Source organism: Miniopterus schreibersii (genome assembly GCF_964146895.1).
Source record: "Miniopterus schreibersii genome assembly, chromosome: 15".
Lineage (NCBI taxonomy): Eukaryota > Metazoa > Chordata > Mammalia > Chiroptera > Miniopteridae > Miniopterus > Miniopterus schreibersii.
In genome coordinates this window covers 42,143,576-42,165,678 of record NC_138115.1, presented here as the reverse complement: position 1 = coordinate 42,165,678, position 22,103 = coordinate 42,143,576, and the positions used below count along the sequence as shown (strand labels likewise).

The 22,103-nt window shown below is 40.5% G+C and overlaps 1 pseudogene across 1 annotated transcript; it reads right to left on the bottom strand.

Annotated features, from left to right (window-relative positions):
* Positions 1–11,570: 11,570 nt before the first annotated feature.
* On the bottom strand, positions 11,571–12,530 carry LOC308567456 (ATP synthase subunit gamma, mitochondrial pseudogene; annotated as a pseudogene). Its single transcript has one exon. The product of its transcript is annotated as an ATP synthase subunit gamma, mitochondrial pseudogene (transcript).
* Between the last annotated feature and the right edge of the window lie 9,573 nt (positions 12,531–22,103).

Genomic DNA, 22,103 nt, shown 5'->3' with positions numbered 1-22,103 from the left:
TCTGATTTTTCTTGTTTATAGTTCATAGTTTTCAAGAGCAACTGTGACACTTGCATCAGGAATGGCCGATCACAGAACTCTATGTGGAAAGGTGAATCATACCTACCAAATGCCCGCTCCATTAGTGCATTTTCAAGTGAGAAACAGCAAATTCATAATTCCTAGCTGAATCTGCACAACGCTGTGTGCATAGGTTTCTGGCATTTTTATGACCATATCCAGTTACTTTTTTTCTGTTTATCAATGTCATTGTTTCACTATCAATGTGTTTATGTCACAAGGTCCTTTCATCTGAAGGATTTGGAGGGAGGGTTAACATAAGACCTACACAGTCACAGGTCAAACAGGGTACAAGACAATCTAGAGAAGGGGCCAAGTGACAAGGCCTTGCCTGCAATTATAGAGGAAGGAAAGAGGAAGTGGAGTAATAAACACAGGTACTCCGAACCCAGTTGTCAAGCCAACGATGGGACCACAAGGAAACAGAACTTGTTGTTGAACTGGAACATGACACAAGAGGAAGGTGAGCACCACTGGTCCACATCCAGATAAAGAAAACAACAAAGGTGAAAATGTGGAGGACATTGGAAAATGGGCTATTTATTTACTGATTTATCCAACCATGCATTCATTTACCAATCAGGGATTTATTGAGCACATACTTTGCTTCCTCTTGATGAGGACCCTGGCTTGTGTGTTAAACTATTTGTATTTAGTTCACCTGCATCCCCCAAAGGTCCTGGCAGTTGAACCATTTTGCAATCTAAAAAGTTTCTCAAGTGGACAACCATCTTTAGCCTTCTGACTTCCTTTTGCTGGTTTTGTATCTCTAGTTGGGGAGCTGAAGTGGTAGTTGGAGAAGAGGGGATGTGGTGTTTGTGGCAACAGTGTAGTGGGGTTATGAATGGACTGGACATTGGCAGGACGGTGGAAAAGGGGAAGTGTCTCTGTTGGTTAATTCTGGCAAGAACTTAGATGAGTCTTGGACAAGAGAAGTTTACATCCTATGGTCCCAGGAGCCTCTCTGTATATATTTAGCAACATATACTTTTGATAGCAGGACTGTCCAAAGGCAAGGTTGTTTTGAGAGTGTTTGTTGCCCTTTTCCCTACTGTTTTCTTATACTCTCCATCTTCTAGGCAAACAGTGGAATTGAATTTCCTGGTCCCCTTGTGGTTGTAGGGGCTATATAGCTTATTTCTGGACAATGACCTGAGATGAGAAATGACACATGTCCCTTTTGAGCTGCTAAATTGCTGGTGTGAGACCTTCCCAAATGCTCTGCCACTGGATCCAGAACATTGGAATTGGTGGTTGCTAGGTCACCCTGGACTCTGGGGGTAAGATATTTGGGGAGCAGCACCTCTTTCTTCCTCTCATGTGACCTATGATATACAGAGAATATAAGTGAGAAACAAGTTCGCTATAACTACCTACTAAGAGTTTGGATTGTTTGTTACCAAGCAGCTTCTAACCCATGCGTTCTTAGCAGGGATGGGTGAAAACACATTGTGTGTACATACTGTAAACAAAAAGATATATAGCATATCTGTGGTATTAAAATGTCATGAGGGATTAAAAACAAAATGTCTAAAAAGACTTTTTGGGGAGGTGATAATGAAAAATAGGTAAACAAAACTGATCTAGCTTATCTCAAATAATATAGTTATGAAGTGCATACTGTCTGTCTTTTTTCTGTGTTCCCTTATCTTTTTCCCCCCTTCTATGTCACCTTTAGAACACTTTTGGCTACCACTGCCAAGATGAATATATGTTTGAAACTTTTCAGCCTATTCTTAAATTTTCTGTTCCTTTGTCCCCATAAGTATTTAAAAAATTTCCAGGCATATTCCTTTTAAAAAATCCTCACCCAAGGATATGTTTTAATTGATTTTTTAGAGAGAGAGGAAGGGTGAGAGAGAAACATTGTTGTGAGAGAGAAACATCCATCAGTTGCCTCTTGTACATGTCCCAATGGGGGATCTAACCCACAACCTGGTTATGTGCCCTGACTGGGAATCAAACTCCCAACCATTTTGGCACACAATACAGTGCTCCAACCAACTGAGCCACCTGGCCAGGGCTTTAGGCGTATCTTGATTTGTGGCTTGGAAAAATATGTTCCGTTTACCCAGGGCCTTCATGGTCTCTTGACTTCTCTTGAATAGAAGTGTTCTTCAGATTTTCTTAATGTTCTTTGTGGGTATGTGGAAAGAAGAGCCAGGGTCAGCTTATGTATGTGGGATTTCTAGGAATTTAATTTGCCTTGAGGAATAATAAAGAAAGAGGCACATTTAATCTTTTGCCTAAGACACTGAGAATGTTTGGGCTTAGAGTGTAAAGTAAATCAAAGATAGCTTTTCTGTCATTAATACCTGGCTAATAGAATGACTTTTGAGTTGAGAGAGGAAATGCTGAACACTAGCTCTGTAAGTAAATAGAGGAAGCTGATGTCCATGGGATACACCTGGGCAAAAATAGCTCCCCAACTGGAGAAATTGTCTCCTGCAGGATAAAGTAAGTGAGCCAAATATAAATGAGCCCCTGTAACTCAAAGCTATTAAACAAACCAATGAGAAGTAAGATCCTGCCTCTGGGGTAATGTTCTGGAGATGAGCCAGTGCTCTGATGGACAGAAGGAATAGAAGGAATAGAAGGGAGCACTGTAAGGTGTTAAAGCCAAGCCAGAGTGTGCGACCATGATGGTGACCTTCTGCTTGTTCAGATGATGCCTTGAGACTCAAGTTGACCCCCTTGGCATATAATCATTGCTTAGTAAATATTTATTAAATGAATGCACACATGAGGAAATACCTGTCACCAACCATAATGATTCCCAGGGAGAACAGTCAGACTGTGAGGATGTCCTGCTCTGGACACAAGAGTGGAGCAATAATGGAGGAAAGGGGCATCCTGTGCCCCTTTCTTTTTTCCTCTCTTTAGTCACTGCTCCCAGTAAATAGGCGTCTTTTCTTTTTTAACTGGGATGCTTAATTTGAACTGTCCCCCGGGTGGTGACTTCATTAGCTAAATTTAGGAGTCCTTGTGAAACAGCTCCTCTATTCTTTATCCTGTTATTCCACAAATCTTTGCTACTCAAATTGGGATCTGCAGACTAGCAGAATCAGCCTTGCCTGAGAGCTTGTTAGAAATGCAGAGCCTCAGACCTGCCCCAGACCCACTAAATCAGAATCTGTGTTTTATCAAGATTCCCAGGTATGATTCATGCAAATGAAAATTTAAGAGAAACTGCTGTAAATGGTTACAATGACAATGACCTCTTATAAGTAATAAGACTATAAGAGAAAGGAAAAACTGTGTAAATAAGTAATTTATCACATCTATAAGCTAGAAAAAGAAGTGTTGTTAAGGGAAGATGTGCAAGAGACCCCTACCTCCTTCATCTAGTGAACTAGTTATTGGCACCTCTTCCTTCCAGGTGAGATGACCACATTAGATGTGATGTTCATAATGCTGACCACATCAGAAAGAGAGCTGGACCATGTCTTTATGATGACAATATGGTAACAGAAGGATTCACTCTTCTCTCGATTTCAAATTCACTGCTGCACAACTGTTGTTTTTGAAAAGGTTAAAGACAAATGTAATAGAATCTTTTAAAAGAAGAATTAAAGACTCCTTAATATTAAGAAATATATTTTATTTGGAACCCATTTTATGATCAGAACATTTCTTGAACCGAACAGTTTATTGCTCATCTGAGCATAAGAAGTATTCAGGTACCAGGTGTCTTATTGTGGGAATTTATACTTGCTCATTATGGATCCATGGAGTGCTGTACTTTACAGTGTGGTGGTTCTCAGACTTAAACATGCATCACAGTCTTCTGCAGAGCTCATCAAATGCAGGTTACTGGGCTCTATCCCCAGAGTTTCTGATTTAGTAAGTCAAGTGAGGCCCATGAATTTGCATTTCTAATAATTCCCAGGTGATGCTGATGTCCCTGGTCCCAGTCATACTTTCAGAACCATTATCATCAAGAACCTTCTTAAAAATATTGGACCTCTCTAATTAAAGTGAGTGAACTCTGTCTAGCCCAAGAGCCAGCTTTATTCAGCCTTTGGCTTGATTTCATTTAGATTGTTATATTACTGTTGGTTACTACAACTTCAGCCCAGGAATCAGATTTCCCCTAGGGGTAAATCTGGTAGAGACTGTAAGTTATCCCTCAGATTCTCTCCTCCCTTAGCTTATAGTAATAGAAGCCCTGATATTTAACTGGGCACATGGCTTCCCAGAGTAGTGATCACATTTTTTAGGGTTCTTACACCTAGATGGAGCCATGTGACTAAGTTGTAGTCAGATGTGGACAGAAGTGATGTGTGTAACTTTGGGGTCATGCCCTTGAAGGGGAAGACCATCTTCCATTCTCCTTTCTCCATTTTGCTGCCATGAATGTGGATGTGTTGGGTACCATCTTGAGCCAAGAGGAAAAGCCAACCAGATATGCTTGAGTAGAAGGAGCTAGGAGCTTGGGTACCTGACATTAAGGAGCTGCCATGCCACCCTGACCTGCTTGCTAGTGGCTGGACTGTTAGGCCAGAAGTAATCACCTTTCTCATTGAGGCCACTGTTATTCTGAGCCTATGATCCAGAAGCCCAACTGATATTCTAACTAATGCCAGAGAATGTGCTGATTATTCTGTTTCCTGGAGAGAGCCTCTGAAGATTTTTCAGGGTGCAGAACCATGAAAGAGTTGGGAAGAGCAGTAGGAAGAACTTACTCTTCATTATGTTTTCATTTGTATGCGCTCAGAAGGAAAAAGTCCCTACATACTTTAAAAAATAACGACGAAAAGAGTAAGAAGAAGCTGATAGAAAACAAGGTCTTAAGAGGCTTAATGTTAATCCAGATAAAAATTCACAGAAACAGGGTCTGAGCACATGGCGTCTATTATCTATACTCTTTCAGGCCAAGAGCAATGCTTATCAGGTAAACCTACAGAACTATCAAAGGGAAATATAGTCTCATTATACCTTGACTTGAGGAAGGAATTTGAAATAAAGTCTTTCATAATAGCTTTGTGGATAAAAGAGAAGATTGAGGGTTGGACAGCATTGTGCCTGGTTGATCAACTATATTTTGAATGTAATCAATGATCCCATTCTAACTAAATGTATCATTTAAGTTAAACGACTGTAAATCATGCAAAACCCAACTTATAGTGCTTTAAGCAATCAAGACACAGTTATTTCTCATAACAAGAATTCTGTAGATAGGCATAATAGGTTGGTTCAGAAGTTCCTCCATTTTCATCATATTGACTCTGCCTTTGTGTGCCTCATCTCTTGGTCACAATATGGCTACTAGGGCTCCAGCCATCACAATCACATTCAAAGGTAGAAGCAATGTTGTAATCAGTGTTAAGAGAACACATCTGCTCAGCCAGGCGTGGCTCAGCAGTTGAGCGTCGACCTAGGATCCAGGTGATCAGGGTTCGATTCCTGGTCAGCGCACATGCCCGGGTTGTGGGCTGCAGCTGATCAATGACTCTCTCATCACTGATGTTTCTATCTCTACCTCTCTGTCTCCTTTCCTCTCTCTGAAATCAACAAAGATATATTTAAAAAAAAAAAAAAAAAGAGAACACATCTTAGGTTTACCTTGCTTTTTTTTTTTAAGATGGGAGCAAAATATTTCCCCACATTCTTTCCTCTTTGTGGATGTGCCCTTTTGGCCCTCACAAGCTACCACTAGCCATGAGGGAAGCTGGCAAATTGGGTTTCTGGCTTTTCATAGCCTCAATAAAGAGAAAGCAAGAATAAGAAATTTGGGAGAAATAGCTACTGGATAAGTTGACCATTGTGCCTGTCACACAGAGAAAGAGGCCTTTAGGGATATTTGTAGGGTTTTGTGGTGTTAATACGAGAAGATCATTTATTAACAACTTGAAAAAAAGGCACAAAAGTCATGACTCTAGAATAGTATTTTCAAATAACACCTGGTGAGGACACTTAATACCTTAGATGACAGAATTTGGTTTCAAAAATTGTAATTTTTCTCAAAGATAAAATCTTTACATAGAGATGAAACACAAATTACTGGAGCACAGAGGCATTACCTGGCTTGACATCACTCATGTGAAAAAGCCATTGAAATTTAAGTTGATCACTAATTCCAATGTGAGAGTATCTGACTAAATTCATAGAAACAAAAGACACAAATTGTAAGTAACTTAGCTATAGATAATCTTTCTCCATTTTTGTGTGATTTTATCTCTATTTCTATTACTCATTCATTCATTCATTCATTCATTCATTCAGGACACCTTCATCAAGCACATTCTGATTGAAGGATATAGTATTATAGGCACTGGAGAAACATCAATGCAAAAGATAGAAAACAACTAAATAGTAGAGTAGTAATTTAATCAGAAAGTGTGATAAATCCTACAAAAATAAGAAGTCAAGGGGACTTTGAAACTGGACAAGTTGGGGCCTTGGACTTGGTGTTGGGGGTTGCAGGAAGGCTTCTCTGAGGAAGTGGTAATTCTGCTCAGACTGGGAGGATGAAAAGAAATTGGCTGAGCAGATTCACGGGGAGGAAGCAGGTACAGGCATAGAAAACCCACACTTCTGAAGGTACTGATGTGGAGAGGAGCAGAGTGAGCTTGAGAAAATGAAAGCCCTGTGTGGTTTTCAGAGGAACTGGGAGGGGGTGTGGGAGTAGGAAGGAAGGTATCTAGAGGTGGGGCTGTAGAACTGTGCAAAGACACAATGCCACGATAAGGTTGTCGATCTTTATTCTAATAGCATGAGAAGGTGTTGCTTTGCTCTGTGGAAAGATCACCCTGACTGATGTGTACAGAATGAATTGGAAGGGGCAAAATGGATGCAGAGAAACTTGTCAAAAAGACATAGAGATGCTGACAGCTTGGGTGCTGGGAGGAAAGAAAAGGAGAGATACTTAGGATTTGGAGATGGATTAGATGCGGGGTGAGGCAGGGGGAGGTTTCAAGACTGACTCCTCGTGTTCTGACTTTTGAAATTGAGCAAATAGGACTGCATTCGCTGGGGAAGGACATTGGAGGAAAAATAATTGGAGGAAGGGGTGGAGGTCAGCTAGGGACACGCTGAGTTGGAGGTGCCTGTGAGACATCTGAGGGGCTCTGTCCATGGGCAGCTGGGCTGATGGGCCTGGGGCTCTGAAGAAAGGTCTGGATGGAGATCAAATGTCTGGTCATCTGAGTAGAGACAGTGAGGAACTAGGGCATGGGTGAGGTTGTTGAGGTAGAGAGCACACTGGAGAAAAGAAAAGCAGGCCTGGGACCAAGTCTTTGGAGACAACATTCGAGTTTGAGATGAGAGGAAGACCTGGCAAATAACTGAGGAGTGGGATGCTGGGGTAGGAGGAAACCAGGAGAGTCTGACATTGCAGAAGCCAGAAGAAGAGTATTGCAGGAGAATGGGCAGCCTGTAGAATGCACGGTTTACCTGCATGGAGTCTGGTGGACTAAGGGCCTCTTTACCTGCCACTCATCTGAAACTGAAATACTTTCTCCCCAGTAGGGTATATCTAATGAATAATGTTTAAAATTCCCTATTCTGAACATTTAAATTGTGTGAGTTTAACCTTTGATCCATCTGGACTTAAATTACTTTTGGTGATTATTTCCTCCCTGCTTTGTGAGCCAGTGGCCCTGAGTAGAAAACAAGTTTCCAAATCCTCACCTCTGGAAGTTTGCATTTCAAAACACCCTCCAGGGGCTGGCCCAAGTCTGCCTTGGGTTTGCAGTCATCTTGGCGTTTCACTTCCTCTAGCAGGTGAATAGCAGCGCAGCTCAGTAAATGAGGACAGGGTGTTGACCTGGAGTTGGCCCCTATCCACTGTGCATTTCAAAGCAGATTAGGAGACACTTTGAACAAGCCCTTGCTGCACTTCAGGTGTCCTTCCCAATGCCTTAGGTGGAACTAGAAATGAGTTCCATGAATTGTTAATGCTGATCTGAAACGGGGCTTTCAAAAACTCCTGCCCTCGTCTGTCTCTTCTCTGGCTGAAACTCACATTCCAAAGGAGGGCAAGAGGCGGTCCTCCCAGAGAAGCCCCAGAAATGATCACTGACAAATTAGAGAGATAAGAAATTCAGGGGCAGAATACAAGTCCGTTTGGCTATTTTTGAGGTCACTAGCTTTCCATTCTGAGTGGGTGTATATAAATCTCCCCCACCATACTTTCTTGACACTTTCCCCTCCTTTCTGGCATCTGGGGACGATTTCTCATGAAGCATTTTATGTGGCATCATTAACATATTTAGTTGCTGTGCTCAGATAATAGCTTTGGTTGGGTGGTGTAGAATTTTGTCTCCTAAAGCAATTTAAACACATGCACACACAGCTACAGCTTACTAGACTTTTTATTTTTTATTGATTTTAGAGAGAAAGGAAGAAACATGGATCAGCTGCGTCCCACATGCCCGCTGCCAGGGCTCCAGCCCAAAACCTGGGTGTGTGCCTGGACCAAGAACCAAACTGGTGACCTCTTGGTGCATGGGACAATGCTCAATCCACTGAGCCACATCGGCCGGGCTAGACTTTTTATTTTTAATTCAAATACATGCTTTGTGTCCATTTGGTTATTTTTTATGTGTACTGACTTTCCATAAATTCTGCTCCCCGCCCCCCCCCCCCCCCCCCCCCCCCCCCGGCCAGTGCCTCTGGCATGCTGTTCCTTCCCTCTGCAGCCCATTGCCCCTTCCTAGCTAAGTGAATTCTCCAGGCACAGTGACACCTGGCAGTGAAAGAAAAAAACCCCGCTGCCAATAAGAAATATTCCCCAGTGATATTTGCAATACTAAAGTTTCAACCTTGTGTCAGGGAGAGAAGCAAAGGGACTGCTTGCTGGAGAAAGCTTCCCTTTCCAATCTGAAAAAATATTTACACAGAGAGTACACAGAGAAGGATTAGGAAGAAGCTGGACAGTGAGGCTTTCTCAATATCATCAGCATGGGAATCCAGTCACAGGGTTTAGAAGAAACTTTAGGGTCATTTAACTCGACTCCCTGCCTCTAGGCAGGATGGAACCTGAATTATTTTAGACAGGTGGTTGTCTAGATCTGATTTTAAATAGCCTCTGGGGGAAAAATTTCACAGCTTCTCTTGGTAATGAATTCCAGTCCATAATAATAGTGATGGAAATGATGGTTTACTCTGAGACGTTGGGCCACGGGACTGTCAATTAATGAAGAAATTATGGGCAGGGCTGGACTATGCCACATGTGTTTCTCTAAGTTTAGTTTCCTTTTCTAACTCTCTCATTTTAGTCTTCGTTTTACAGCCTTGACAGTCCAAAGGCTCTTTCTTCCTTTCTCCTCATGAGTCCTCTTGCTGTATTTCAAACTTGTTTCTTTTTGTTTGGGCCTTAGAAGAGAAGAGGCTGGCTGGCCCCTTTCTGCTCTGGGTTATCTTTCATAGACTAAAAAATTGTTATTTCTGATCTAAAGTTTATAGTTTACAACATAGTCAATATGATTGATATTATTAATGGAAATCACAACAAAAAATTAAGACAAAGTTCCTCACGACCTTGCTGCATCAATGGCTCAAACATTTCATTTTTAAGGGTTTCTTCTTAGTACTTGTGCACATGTAATTACTTTTTTTAAACATAATTTTTATTAGCTATACCTTAATGTTCTGTTTTTTTTTTAAATGTAACATTATATGTTAAGCATTTGTCTCTTCCTCAGAACGATTTTATAAATCAGTGCATACAACATTGGTTTTCCCATAACTTGCACGACCATTCTTGTTGGGCATTTAAATAATTTCCAATTTTTAAAGACAACATAAGGAAATTGGTGTTAGAGCAAACAGAGCTCTCCAGGAACCCCAAAAGTTGGCAGCTGAACAGAGAGGTGAAAAGCACAGAGAGGTTTCCGGAGTCTTAATGATATTCAGATTCTACGACATGCTGAAGGAAAAACCCAGATCCTTCCCTCAAAGCATTTGAGCTAAATCGCACTAAATGACCTGCCAAGGAGACTCAAACTCAGCTCAACCATAGATGAAACTGACCGCTGTCCCCCTCTCCCACCACCCACCCATACACTAGCAACCTGACAGAGGAATGGGCATAGTCTTTGCAAGGGTAAATATTATTGACTTCAGTCTCTATTATTCCTTTGTGCGCACGAGCGTGCACACACACACACACACACACACACAGAGCAAGCCATGAGAACAAAGTAGGAAACCGTGACCTATAAACCAGAGAAAAAACAGTCAAAGGAACTGACCTACCTATGGCACAGAGGTTGGAATTAGCAGGCAGGAACTTATAAGTAGCTATTGTAAATATGTTAAAGAATCTAGTGGAAAAGGTGGGTAATATGTATAAACAAGTGTATGCACACTTGTTTATAATATGTATAAACAATTTCAGCAAAAAAGGAAAATGTTAAAAGGAATCAAATGGATATGCTAGAACTGAAAAATATCAAAATTGATTTTAATAGTTGAATTGATAGACCTAATGGCAGGAAAGGATCAGTGAACATGGAGACAGGTTAATAGAGATTATACAAGCTGAAAACAAAGGCAAGTAAGAATGGAAAACCCAAAAGAGCTTTGGAGCCCTTTGGAAGAATATCAAATGATCTAACATAAGTATAGCAGGAGTCTTAGAAGGAGAGGAGAGTGGTAACGGAGCTGAAGAAATACTTGAAGAGATGATGACCTTGAATTTCCCCAAATTGGTGAAATATAAAACCCATAGCTTCAAAAATCTCAATGAACCCCAAGCTCAATGAATTCAAAATAAACCACAGGCAAACATAGCCAACTTTCAAAAACCAAAGATAAAGGGAACTTGTAAAATTAGCCTGAAGAAAAAGTTACATTACTTACAGAATAATGGCAGATTTCTCACCAAAATAATGTATTTATCTATTCACACATATGTTCTTTAAAAGGTTAATCTCCATTTATAACAGTAATAGAATGTACTGTGGGGTAATGTGTAGAAGTAACTTATATGACAAGAGCACAAAGTCTAGGAGAAGGTTAAATACAATTAGACTATAAGTTTTCTAAATTACTCATGAGGTAGTTTAACATTATTTTACTGTTGATAGCCAAAGAAAATTCTTGTAAGGCATTTTTTATTCCCAACTCACACGTACACATCCGAACATTCTCATATTGACCAAAACCTCTGGCTCTCCTGCAGGCAGGATCACGCCTCTAGCCTCTAGGGCTGTGAGGAAAGTAGAGGAGTGTTGGCGGATGACATGAGCAGAAGAGCCCTTTACAGCAGGGCTTCCTGTTGCTCAGCAATCCCAGGAGGGGTAACGTGTGGAAAGATGTGGACACTCAGCCCTCCCAGCTGCCAGGAGGAGTCTGTCCCCTCAGCCATGAAGAGGCTACCATTTCCCCCAGTGGCCACGATTTATCTGTGTGCCATGATGTAGAAAAACTCAGTTGTGTCATTTTGTTCCCTTATCTTCCCTGTTTCCCTCCCACTACTGATCTGTTCTTGTTGCTAGGCACTGGCTTATTTTTTTTCTTATTGTAAGTTGTTTATTGTAAGATAATTTACAAATATCTTGCTGTCGTCAGTAATTTAAACAAAGGACCAATAATTTCTTCTGACCAGGACAGCAGGAAGCTAAAACCAAAATCAGCTGGCTGAATTTTCCTTCTTTACCTCTTGTCTGAGGAGGAGACGTGATTTTCATTAATCCAGAGCTGCAGTACTGGAGATGATTTCAATCAACTTCTTTGTGATGACAGCTTGGCAGGTGTGGTTGAAAATCAAAGTCAGTTTGTCGATCATCTCAGAAGCATTCTTGCTCCCATTGTCCATGGCCATCATCCTGGCACTTTGCTTACCCGTGGTGGATTCCTTCAGAGAATAGTAGATTATGCTGGCCAGATGTATTCCTGGTGATTCTGCAGCACGTCAGAATCAATGTCATCACAGATACTCATGCTCTCGGCGCTTGGAATGGTATTAAGAGAAAAGATGGGCTTTTCTTCTGTCTTGTAGGAGATGAGAGACCTGAATCAATTAAAGACAACAGATCCTTTATCAAGTTCATATTCAGAATTTAATAATTCCAGGGCAATGACTGACACATGTCCAAAAGGAGGAGGTTTCTTCTCACTTCTTTGAATGTCACCAGAAACTGGTCAGAATGAGTCCTGTGAAGTATATGCCAAATTTTACCACCAGTTCCAACAATCTTAACTTCTTTCCCAGCTTCTTTGAGCAGAGCCACCCCACTTTTCATCTGTTTAACAAGTGAGGAATGGATAACACTACAAAGCCCTCAGGACACACTGAAAAGGAGGTGTTTCTTCTAGTTTTAGGCACCTTTTCATACAAAGCCAGATCCTGTTCCATACACTTGAGCTGGTTGCAGCTTCTTCTCAGCTCAGGCATATTTTGCTGCTGCTACTGTTTTCATAGACTTGCTAATTTTCTGGATGTTCTTGATTGACTACTGTCACCTGTTAATATCTTTCAAAGTTGCCATATTTTGAACTTGGGTCCATTGTGACTGCATGGCCCAGGCCAAGGCCCCAATGAAGCCCACCTGAGAAAACTTGGTGGTACTGGCCCTGCTGAAGGTCTGTTGGACAGACCTCACTGTGCATGCTGGCTTATGTTCTGAGTGGAACATCCTATGGAGTCCCTGTAGTCTTTTGGGGCCAGTAAGCTGTTGTGGTAATCACTGGTGCCATAGAGGGCTTGGTGATGGCTACAGAGCTTTGCCTCAGGCCGTCCTGGAAATGCTGTGTGGCCCGAGGGCCCCACTTGAAGGTGTGAATCCTGGTTCAGCTCTTGGTGATGCTACCTGCTACCTGGGAGATGGTGACATAGGCTTTCCTGTAGATGAAGTCAGCTTTTAAATGTAGGGAGAAAGAGCTTGGCATTAACTTATTCTTCCCCAGATTTATAAAAAATAAAATTTCTGAGCTCAGGAATATTAAGAGAGATTATGAAACACTGGAGTCCTTTTTGAAGGGGTCCAACCTTGAGACCAAAGTATCAGAAATGTGGAACCTGGAGGCAAATAATAAAAAGAACTTTGAAGGTTCCTTCTGGAGGTTAAGATAGACTCATCAGTAAAAGAATGGAGGAAAGAGAAATCTAAATGTCCAGGGTGAACATCACAGGGTGCTCAATTGCTAGCAGATGAGTCAGAAGCCATTCAGTCCCAAGTTATACTAGAATAGTGAGGAACAGCCAGTGACAGAATTGAAGCAATGTGTAGATGAACATGCTCATCTTCAGGAAAGTGGAAAACTACTTTCGTAAGACACTGAAGGACAGAAAGAGTGAAAAATGAAGAGGAAAAAAAGAAACATTGAAGGCTCTAAAGCAGTTGTTCTCAAAGTTTATATCCTTAAAAATTATTGAGGACCCCAAATGGCTATTGTTTATGTAGGTTATATCTATTGATATTTACTGTATCAGGAATTAAAATGGAGAAAACATAAAAATAGCATTTATTCATTATTGTACTTTTCATAATAATTAATACTATAATTATTTATTATAAATTCCTATAATTGGAATTTAGAAAAGAAGTTTATAATTGGAAAAGTCTGAACAGTGTGTCAATTTTCCTTTCAAGTAAATATAGTGTTCAATGGAAAAAGTGGCTAGTTCTGCTTACAACTCAACAAGTTGCACACAAGCTTTCCCCTTAGATAATCATCACACTTTAGAATGATGCAGAAATGTTTTATGTGTACATTCCATTTTGTTGTTCAAGAATGACATATATGAAGGGACAAGTTTTAATAAAAATTGGATACCACTTAGATGACCAGTCAGTATGAGTTTTGAGGAAACTGATTAATGTCATCAACCTAAATGCTTCCTTATAAACCCTTGAAGAAGAATATAACCAAATATATATTTAAAAAGCTGGAGAAGAAAAATAATAATCACTAACCGATTATATAGCACAATTCTCCAAACAAACAAACAAACAAACAAACAAACAAACTAGCAAGCAAACAAAAAATGCATTGCTGGAATCAGAAAATGCAAAGATTGAGTGAGGTTCAAAAACTTCAGCACATATGTAAAGACCGAGCTCTGTCAAGGCAAGAATAAGAAATCTCCCAGGAAATTTTCCTATAGAAGAAGAACCATTTAGATTGAGGAAAGTTTCAAAGCAGATAAAAACACGAGCCAGGTCATGAAGACCTGGATATCCAAATAAAACAAAACGAAACACAAAACCAAACCAAGCCAAAAAACAAGCCAAAGCTCCAGGAGAAGAAATGAAAGGACTTACTTGTCCTTTGAGAAGCCAACTTACTGCTCTTGATGACAGTAAATTCATTTAGAAGACCAAAATTAACTGCAGAAGATGTAAAATTTGATTTTAGAAAAGGACCCTCAAGGCCTTGAGGGTCCAAGTGCAGCATATGGCCAAGGCCCAGGAGAACCAGGGAACCCTCTGGATTAGTGGCTCACCAAGATAGGAGATATGTCCAGCTGGGATGGTTTAGAGATTCAGGGTTCAGTGCTGCCCTGCATCGCCAGATGTCACCAGGATGATATAGTGTCCACCAGGCCACCTATATTCTGGTCCAGCTCTTCCTTCACATGTACAAGACAGAGTTTTCATTTCTGCTTCAGACACTGGTTATCTTTCTACACCAGCAAGATTCATAAGTTTCAATGGGCCTTCTTTTGAGGGAGCAATTGGTCCACATCTTAAAAAATGGGGTCTGAAGATACTTTTGGTCACTTAGGTGCTCCTGATCCATCTCTCCTACCTGAAAGTGAAGTTGGTGCAGGCTTTTTCCCTCACCCACCTCATCCAGCTGAAGGTTTCATGCTGGGAATGGATCCATAAGGTGTGTTACAAGAGGAGAACCTCATCTGTCTTCTCCAAGAAACCTGTATGAGTTCCTGAGATTACTTCTCACAGGAGATTTTCCTGGCCCTTCAGCCCTCATTAGGGCTGAGGAACATCTGCCCACCAAGGAACTTTCTCTGTGACTCTTACCCAAGCTACTGCCCAGGCTTGTGTTTCTAGGGCTGAGTCAGCCTTCAGAGAGCCTCCTGCTGAATGTCTGAACCAGGGCACTAGTGTTAATAATGTTTCTGTAACTCTTCTAAAGACATTTTGAATTCTTTTTTTAGTGTAACAGCTGTTGTTTAAGTGATTGTACATTTGTTCAAATTGAAGCTTGATAGAGTTAAGATTTTTAGGGTAGTATTTTAATAGTGAAGTTGTTTTATAAATGAGAATCTTACGAATGAATTATTTCCATTCTATTGTACTCTCTAGGTAGTAGAAGATGTGTATTTTGATTTGATTAGCCAGTCTACCATAACATAAGCTATAATAGGTATTTCGAATGATCAACTACACACATTTAAAACTTTAAAGGCCATTTTTCTCTGCTAAGAAGTAGGCTTTTTATTATAGTACTGAGAAAATTGTGAAAGTTGTTTGAAGTTTACTGAAATAAATTTTATTGGTTTTAAAAAGTAGTAAATAAGTGAATAAAGTAGTGTCTCAGAATGCCTTTTTCAGAGCTGTGACTGGGGTGAGTGTTGTTAAGTGTCCATGCATCTAAAGAGGGCTGCCATGTGACCCCTCTGGTCCTTCCTAATGGGAGATCCAAAAAGCCAGCTCTCCCACATAGCCTATCATCCACCCTTATTCTATATGTGTTGAAAGGCAGAGGAATTAGGGGATATTACTAGTGAGATTCTCTTTGGCGAGAGCTGAAAGAATGCTTTGGTTTCTCCCCATTCACACCCCCCCCCCAACTTAAGCAAACTGAGGGGGTCCTCAGTTAGAACTCCTGGAGGTGTGTCCTGTGTTGGAGAACTCAGAGACTGGTGTTTGGTTCATACCTAGAATATACAAAGATGAGAGGCTAGTTTTACCTCCCTTTGAAGTCAGAGCATTAAGAGTGCTTTCAGCTGTGGGTGGGACAATGGTAGTACTTGGAAGGTAACTGGACCTGTGTTGAATTTAAACGATCCTGCCCAAGAGGTATGCCTGTGCCCAAGTGGTAACCCAAAACCAAGAATCTGTGCTTACCTGGAGGTCCCCAAGTGAGGAGTTCCTTCCACAAAAGGGACTAAAGAGAAAGGGCTACTAGTGTTTAGGTATCTGTGACACACAGAGGGCTCTGAACCCAGATTCACATCAGTCAACTAAGACTTTTCACCCGCTTTGCCCCTCTTCTCTTCTTCTGCCCCCATCCTGAGCAGGGAAGTGGGGAAGAGAGGAAAACAAAAATAGAAAAAGCTATCTCCTTACCCCCCACCCTCCACTGCTTCCCAATCTTCATTGCAGGTTTCTAAGCTCAGATCAGAACAAGAGTGTTAAGTAAGACTGAAGTTTTGATTTAGATTTTATTAAACATTTTAATACCCTAAAGAAGATTGCTACTTATTTTTAATACTTTCAAGTGATTAAAAGTCTATAGGATCTGCTTCAAATATCATCCAACTGAGAGAAAAGTTAAGAAAAGGATGATATTTCCAATATTTTACTCCCACTTGGTTTGGATTGCTATAATGATGAGCATCTTTGGCATGGACCTTTGTTCTGCATTGGAGCAATTTCCTTAAGATAAATGTCCTTGTGTGGAATAATTGACCAAAGGTTATGAACATCTTTATGGCTTCAGATAAGCAATGCTAAACTGACAACTCACATGTTAACCAATGTAAATGCCACTAGCAATGTAGGAAAAGAATCAATTTTATGCCAGATTTCCTTGTCACCCTTGAGAGAAGATGTCCCAAGTGTAGGAAGTAGAACAGTACTCAGAACATCTAGTTTTCTCTTTGCAGCCAACAACTGGAATAAGCTTGGAAGAAGATTCTCCATGAGGGGCTCCAAATAAAATCCCAAAGTGGCTAATGTCTTTGTCTTAACCTTGTGAGACCCAGAGCAGAGGAACTAGCTGAGCCCATCCAGACCTCTGATCTACAGAACTGTGAGACAGTAAATTTGTATGGTAAATGGTTATGGCACCTATGTCTTTAGGGAAAAAATATGCAAATATTCATACAGATTTTTTTCAAAAACAAAAATGTGATTATACAGTACATATTTGTACTCACAGTATTGTCTTTTCCAACACCAGCACAGAAATTTCTACCTTACTCTGCTAATGGATGTCCCAATTTCTTTTAACAAAAACAGTAATATACATTAAAAATCAACATTAGAGCCCTGGCTGGTTTAACTCAGTGGTTAGAGCATCAGCCTGTGGACCAAAGGGTCTCGGGTTCAATTACCAGTCAAGGGCACGCACCTTGGTTGCCTGTTTTATCCCCTGCCTAGTTGGGGCTCATGTGGGAGGCAACCAATTCATATGTCTCTCTCACGTTGATGTTTCTCTCTCTGTCTCCTCCACTCTCTCTAAAATTAATGGAAAAAAAATATCCTCAGGTCAGGATTAAAAAAAGAAAAACCATTAGAGAGAAATCACATTAAATTTCTCATAATTGATTGATGGATTTTATAGACACTGTAGTCTTTTTTCCTTCTTCTCTCTTCCCTTTCTTTATTGTTTCATCCTGTATTATACATTATTTTCAGGGGACTGTGTTGTGTTATGTAGTGTTTACTTATTCAATCTATAGATACTGTATATACAGTCATGAATGAAATAAACATGGCATCTACCCTCTGGAGTTTGTACCCCAGGGGAGTGGTTTTTCATTTTCTACTTTGCCTTCTAAGGGTAAGCTTAATATTTAAACCCAAAATACACATCATATCTTATAGAGTCTGCTAGAAGTTTGGCCATTAAAAGTGATCTGCCTAGTAGAGCCAAGGCAAAGTGGGACATTTAATCAGATATTTAAGTTAAAATTGCTGAAGGAATGAACAGTTATTCACAGTTCTGGGGCCAGAGAGAATTTTCTTGTTGGTCTTATTGAAGAGGTACCTTATGATATAGAGAACTCTATTCTCAACATTATCTCATTAGCACAAACTGAATTTTATAGCACTGTTTTCTATTATGTTTTTAAATATAGGTCAATCAGTTAACGCCAAATGTAATTCAGAAAAATAAATTCTCTAAGGAGTACAGAGCTGGTAGACCAGAGATACAGCTTTCTGACTTAATCCAATGACATCATTTAGAGGGTCTGGAGTCTAGACAACAGACACTAGAAGAATATATGGACCACATTTGTTTCCTGGAGTCCTCCATTAATATCTTGTGAATTGAACTTTCAATGAGAACAAGGGACAAGGAGTTTGAGAGTCTATTTCATGATGAGTGTAGAAATTCCATGTCACCAATTTATGGCAAATATGGATACTTCAACAGGCTCTGCAATGTGTTAAATGTGGTGCTAGATACTGGTGCAGAGCGTGGATTTATATTCCTACCCACAATGTTCACAGTCAGTCACAAAGGGAACCAAGATTTGTACACAAACAGCTATAAGATACCAAATATCAAGGGCCATAAAATGAGTCCAGATAAAGTACAATTCATTCATTCACTAATTTAACAAATATTTATTGAGTGCCAAGTATTTGCCAGGTACTGTGCTAAGTGTTAGCGACACAAGGTGCCTACAAACCAGATTTTAGAAAATGAAAAGTGCCCAAAGTATTTATAAAAGCACCAAAGGTAGAAAGTGCTCATTGTAAATCTAACAAAAGACATGAAAGATCTGTCCAGATATTGCAGAGAGAAAGGGAAAAAAAAGGACCTAAATAAGGGGAACGATTTACTATGATCATGGATGATCAAGATATTGTTAAGATGTTCACCAAACATCTTCACCAAAGACAGTATTCACCAAATTAATCTGTAAATTTTATGCACTCCCAGGCCCTATGTTCTCTTCTTTCAGGTTCCTGCACTTGAGTATTGTTCTTTTCTAATTTCTCTCCCTGGGTGTTCAGCCATTGGTAACTTCCACAAACTGCTTTTTCCAGTTCCTATTTTGATGAGCTAAAATACAGGTATTCTATAAGCATAAATGCAAACTCCATGCACTCAGACAATAGTATGGGGAAGGCCTGGGGGTGGGGTGGATGCGGAGTGAAGGGGATCAATGAGGGGAAAAAGGGGACATCTGCAATACCTTCAACAACAAAGATAAATTTTAAAAAACAAATAAAAATTAAAAAATATAAAATATAGGTATTATTTTGTATCTTGTTTAATATCATTCATACCCTTTCCTGTACTGTCTGACTTTCTTATTTTGATCATTAATATTTACACTATCCACATCTATGTTTAGTTTATATAAAATGGCCCTTGTCTTGTACCCTTGAAGAAATGGGCTATTTGTCACACACCATTTACCAAGGTTTTATTTTTCCTACAATTGCCAACTCTTGATGGGACATTTATTTATAACAGAAACTGGGCTTCTTTTAAAGCATTAAGATCTGAAGATTTTCCCTGAATTTTCTCCAAATTCATGCTTCCTGGAATAATCTGGAGTTTTCCATATCCTTTGGTAGTTCAGTTCCACACAGGCAGAATTTGGGAACCAAAACAGATGCCTTTTCTTATATGTCAGGCAAATAAGTATTTTCTTAACACATTTGCTCACAGAATGAATCCTAATCTCAGAATCCCTTAGCTATGTTATGAGATCCCTAATGACATAAGCTTTGATGGAGTGAGAAATTAATCAATTTCTGCCTCCAAGGTTTCCATTAGTGCTCCTAGACCATGGACCTCACTGAAGCTTTGAATTGATATAGAGCAATAACATGTGGGAAGACAAAGGCATCTTTAGTGGGACTGTGAGTAATCTCACAGCATGAAGAGTAGTTTAAGATTCCAGATTGTGGTGTTGGTATCGGCATACCTACTCCTCCTTTTGGGAAAGGCTACTCTTAAAATAGGGAATCTGAAGGTAGGTGTCTTAGGTTGGGGGGAGGTGTCCTTTGAAGCAGAACCCAAGACACCATAAACTTGAATGGGGGGCTTACTGAATAGGAATGGGACATCTTTTGGTTCTAGAAAATAAATGACTAAATTATTGTATATCTGAAGAAAAGAAGACAATCTCAAAGGTCTATGTTCATAATACTTTGTTTTTAGAGATCCAGTTTGTTCATGAAATGAAGGAAATTATTTCATGCATTGATCTAACAAAATAGGAACAGGTAGGCGAATAAAAGGAAAGACAACTGCTTAAGGTGGAAAAGGGAGAAATTTCTTCAGCAGAATGATTGAGATCTTAGCGCACAATCTAGGCAGATATGAACTGGGAAATGAGATCTCTGAGATCAGATTAGACATATCTAAGAGTAGAGAGGAGAGGCATATCCATCTATCTACTCCTTGATAAACCTGCTCTAAGATCAGAAAAGATAACTAATCTCAGGGAAGAGATGTGCATAATCCTCTCGGGGTTCCTGAATTTAGGAAATGTTTGAGGGATATCTCTGTAAACTGCAGCTAGATATTCCATAATAAGAAAAACTGGGTAAGACTTCCTTCAAGGACTGAGACAGCCATGCATAATATTTGGACAGATGAGAAGGCCTGAGAAGCCAGGATAAAATTTTCAAGGCACTGAGTCATGAATTGGCAGGAGGTGCAGTTATCTTAGATGAGGAAGTAGGAATTGCCTGTCTCGAGGGGACCTGCCAGAAAAATTTATAGAATTAGGATCCTCTCAAGGGAAGGCACAGAGCAAATAAGACTTACTCCAAGGGAGCCAGCAACATAAAAATAAACGAGGTCAGTCCTGAGTTGGCTATTGATCTGATGAGGTCATGCCTCCTGAGTGGGCTTGAACAACTCAGGAAAGTGAAGATAGACAGATCGGTTTGAAAATTGTATGCTTTGGACAACTCTTCACTCCTTGACTTGGTATCAGATACTCTGGGGGACACCAAAAAACAAACCCTAGAGGAGTATGTTCAAAAGACAAATATCTGGGCCAGAAAAACAATATGAAAGCAAACAGAATAAAAGCACTAAGCCAGCAAGCAGTTTCATCCTTTCAATGGGGAAGGCTAGAGGTCTCTTTAAGAAGCAGGTTAGCCCTAGCTGGTTTGGCTCAGTGGTTAGAGCATCAGCCTATGGACTGAAGGGTCCCGGGTTTAATTCCGGCCAAGGACATGTATCTGGGTTGCAGGCTCTATCCCAGGCCTGAGTTGGTGCTTGAGGAGGAGGCAGCCAATCAATGTGTTTCTATCTCTCTCTCCCCCTTCCACAGAGAGAGAGTTAAAACATCAATGATGAGGGAGTCATCATTGATTGGCTGCCTCCTGCACGCCCCCACCTGGGGGTCGAGCCCGCACCCCAGAATCGAGCTGCAATCTCCTGGATCCTGGATCCTGGATCCTGGATCAATGCTCAACTGTTGAGCCACACCCAGCTGGGCCCTTCTGACTCCTGTTTGTTTGCATTTGGATCACCAACCCAGACTTCTAGACTCCCCCTGCCCTCCTGTCGAGTTTTGCTTTGGGGTACTGGTGGCCAGGACCACCCTGACCCATCCATATCCCAACAGACTTTCTTAACTCCAAATCCCTAGAATCAGTGGTTGGGGTCTGCTTCTTTTTCTTTCCAGAAGGCCTAGAGTTTGTACAAATTGATCTCTGGGACCAGATCTGAATAAAAAGAAGCCTGCATTTGTCAGCCCACAAAAAGCTCCATTATAGCCCTTTTGCAGGTTGATGATCTCTGTGAAGAGCTGAGCTAGAAAGAGCTGAGCTTCCCAGTCTTGATCAATTAAAATAAGCCCAAATGAAAGCAGCAGTCTAGCCTTTAATCACTTACTGTGACAGTATAAGCAAGAAGCTAAATAGGAAAAAAGCAGCAGATCTCTCTCGCTTGTTTCATTTTTTGGAACAATGTCCCCTGGTGAGTTGGGTCAATTAGCACAGATTTGGGGGTTATCTCTCTATTGGGGAGCACTGAACAAAAGCATTCTATTGTTTTATGGACCTGGGGGCAGGAGGGTGGGTGGAGAAGAGAGGGAAGGGATAGGAGTAGAAAAGTATTGAATATTGAGTCAGCAAAGTGTTTTCAAGGCCCACCAGATAAGGTGATCATGGCAGAGGTGCCTGAGAAGGATCTTGGTCTAGGGCTCCCCAATAAGAAGGTTTCTATGTGGAGGTGCCTGGGTGAGAAATGCTAGTATA